A 3,526-nucleotide genomic window follows, 5' to 3' on the forward strand; every position below is an offset into this window, starting at 1 on the left:
AAAGCCTTGCTGAAGTCAAGGTAGATGACATCTGCTGCCCTCCCCTCATCCAACCAACCGGTTATGGCATCATAGAAGGCTATCAGATTGGTCATACATGATTTACCCTTGGTAAACCCGTGTTGCCCACTTCCAATAACCCCCCACTCTTCAACTTGTTTGGAGATGACATCTAGTATGAGTCTCTCCATCACCTTCCCAGGGACAGAGGTGAGACTAACTGGTCTGTAGTTCCCAGGGTCCTCCTTCTTGCCCTTTTTGAAGACTGGAGTGATGTTGGCCTTCCTCCAGTCCTCAGGCACCTCTCCTGTTCTCCACGACTTCTCAAAGATGATCGAGAGTGGTCCAGCAATAACGTCTGCCAGCTCCCTCAGCACTCGTGGGTGCAACCCATCAGGGCCCATGGACTTATGAATGTCCAGTTTGGCCAAGTGGGCCCGAACCTGTTCCTCATCTACTTGAGGAAAAATTTCCTCTCTCCATACCATCCCCCTTGCCTCCAAGGTCACAGATTCATGAGGGGCAGTCCTAACAGTGAAAACTGAGGAAAAGAAGGCACAATACAGTACACAAAAAGTCATTACATTGCAATTTGTAAACAGACAAACCAGTTAAATATTTTACTCTATATCAATGAATTAAACAATAAAACCAGAAATTTTGGACTATTTTTTCAGACAGGTTAGCTAACAGACTACAAAATTAAGTCTGATTGACGTTAATTTATTCATTAAATTAACGGAAGCAGTATGCAAAACATAAATGCAAGGAGGTATTTCACAGAAAACCCACAATGCATAAGAAGAATTATTCTTATTTGCTTGTAATGCACAGACCTCTTGGGTCCAGTACTACACAAATATTCAGCAAAACAGTTTGTCAATATATCATTCAAAGACACTAAAGTTCAGCCTCCCAGAAGGATGTGGGCTAAAAGTAGATACCTACAGGATTTACTATAGCACTACTCTGAGATGGTGCCTTCCTCGTCTAGCAGCAGAATTAACGAAGTTATAGAAAGTAAAAGACACAGAATCTAAACATGTCAGTTTAGATGAATAAATAACTTTAAGCCAAGGAGCCATGTTTTGCCATGAGGAACCGTGACTTCCTCTGGTCCTGTTCTACAACAGAATAGTGGATTTCACTTCAAGCATTTCAAACCATACACTGAAAACCATTTCCAAAATTGTATTACAATGTCTCTTGTTGATGTTCTTACTTGAATGATACTCTTAACATACATTAACTTAATGCAATCTTTAAGGGATCTCTGTGGAGGGGGAAATAATGCCTGCATACCCCTAATGAAAATCTAAGCATACTCCAATATGCACCTAGATGGATTATAAATCACTACACAGAGCTGAGCTGCCGCTGTTCCACCAGATGCTTCATCAGAGGCACGTAGTGTTGCACACTGCAGTGTTAACGTGACTTTAGAGGTAATCCAAACTTACTCCACCTTCATATAGTGAATACAAATAATCACTGAGCTATGGGCTTCCAATTGCCCAGCAACACCTACATAAAGCCAAGTCAGGATGGGCTTTAGCCTGCTCTATCCTGATCAGCAGGTACCACCTTCCATGTTTCAAACACATGCACATTGTAGAACACAGTAGGTCACTTCTGAACGGTCAACAAAAATACAGATCAGGTCCTATGCTTCTGTATTATATATATAAAAATGTTATATGGTTTAGCTTTCATGGTAGATGCCATCTCAGAAGTACAGACTGCTCCAACCTTCAAATAGGAACTGAGAGATATACATATGAAACATCAATTCAAACCAGAGAAGCATTTGAATCAAAAAAACCTTGCTAGTAGACCCAATGCTAAAATGTTATATTTCAATATAGCTAACATTTTAAAACTAGCCACGCTGATGAGGTCAAAAGCACAACACTGCTTTTGTGCATTAGTCCATCAAAAATTTCTGAGTTAATGATTTTTTACCACTTTTTCCATTGCACTGGGACTAATAATTTGCTAATATGAAGCACATATCTTTCACTTCATTACTTCAACCTGGTAATAAATAATTATTTTAAAACTGGATGTAAGAACTCAAAAAAAAAAAAAAGTCACCAACCTCTAATACGGTGGAGTCTTTCTCAATGCAGATCCAAAGGCAATATCTAGAATTCAAAAAAGACATGGTTCAGTTGTTTGCTCAACGCTTAATTTTTCAAGTACCAGTTCTGTTAGAAATTGTTATGCGTATTTTCATAACATTCTCTTATAATCAGCTTTTCCTGAAATTCATAAACATGTGGGTTTCCAGGTAGTCACCTTCTTGCATAAAGATAAGACATATTAATGAAATGCTACCATAATTAAACTTCAAAAGCAGAGTAAGCTTGTGTGGTTTTAATTTTCCTGATTACTTGTTATACAAGCTATTAAAGACTGCCTTTAAAAATAAGCTTGGGTGCACATTTAGTTATTTTTAAAATCATTAATACCTTATCACAAAAACTTGATCCCAGAGCTCTCTCCTGCAGTAAATTACGCTGAAATGCCTGCTCAGATACATGCTGATATACCATCACCAAATTCCTATTTCTCCAACACATTTCATTCTTCCCTTTATAGTATCTCTTCTGATCTCTCCTTATAATTGACTCCATCCAGCAAATTTTGGCATGCCCTTCCAGAAAGATTAAAAAAATCTTTACTCAATTTCTGCTTGATCTATTCTTCCCAGACCACCTCCGATTAACAGCCGCAAATACTGTCAAACTACCTCCAAATCTCCATTTCCTCTCTTAGCATTTGGGTGTAATATACACTATACATCTGGATCAGTGCATCCAAGGTAGGAACTTGGATTACAGTTGACTACATTGTCACTACTTGCAATTTTTCAAATGCTTCCAAAGATCAATCGCAACCCAAACACATCATTCGATACAGAGTACTCACTTCAGAAGTTGGCTACATAAATTAACAGATTTCCAGCTCACTCCCATGCCTGTATTTTCTTTTGTAACTGTAGTTCATCCCTATTATACAAAGAACTTTTAATAGCTAAGTGGACAATGATTTAAAGTATGTGAATGTGAGGTAAGGAATATTTTAGATGCATAAGGTCCAATTGCTAATTCCATGGGTGACAAAAAAGACCCAAGCACTCAGACTCCAAAACTATACTACTCTGTCAGCAGCTTAGTCAAGGTACGCTCACTGCTGTTTCTCTTCTGCTCTGATTTACTGCCATGCAAACCCCTTCAGTGTTTTGATGACGGTTTACAAGACTGGAAATGTAATAATTTCTCAGAATTCTATTGCTTTCCACATGCTGCATGTCTATGTAAAGAGATATAACTTTCTTGTGGCACCGTATCTCCCCAAGTTTAATGTCCCAGTCTTTTCACTGTGCTGAGAGGAGAAAGACGATGGCTGTGCTTCCAGGCTCATCTCTTCTCCCTCTTATAAAGTAAGTGCACATGGTTAAGACATTGGGATTTAATTCTTCTTCTGCTGCTGACCTGCAGAGAATATCAGATATTCCCCACCT

At 38.7% G+C, this 3,526-nt stretch overlaps 1 protein-coding gene across 1 annotated transcript in view; it reads right to left on the reverse strand.

Annotated features, from left to right (window-relative positions):
* The window catches only part of CNTN1 (contactin 1), a 178,728-nt gene extending 176,587 nt beyond the window's left edge, over window positions 1–2,141 (reverse strand). The window contains exon 1 of the mRNA XM_014964133.1: window positions 2,099–2,141. The gene's annotated coding sequence lies outside the window, so the exon portion shown is untranslated. The remainder of the gene's footprint in view (window positions 1–2,098) is intronic.
* Window positions 2,142–3,526: the final 1,385 nt, after the last annotated feature.

This window comes from Calidris pugnax, unplaced genomic scaffold (assembly GCF_001431845.1).
Source record: "Calidris pugnax isolate Ruff unplaced genomic scaffold, ASM143184v1 scaffold44, whole genome shotgun sequence".
Classification (NCBI taxonomy): domain Eukaryota; kingdom Metazoa; phylum Chordata; class Aves; order Charadriiformes; family Scolopacidae; genus Calidris; species Calidris pugnax.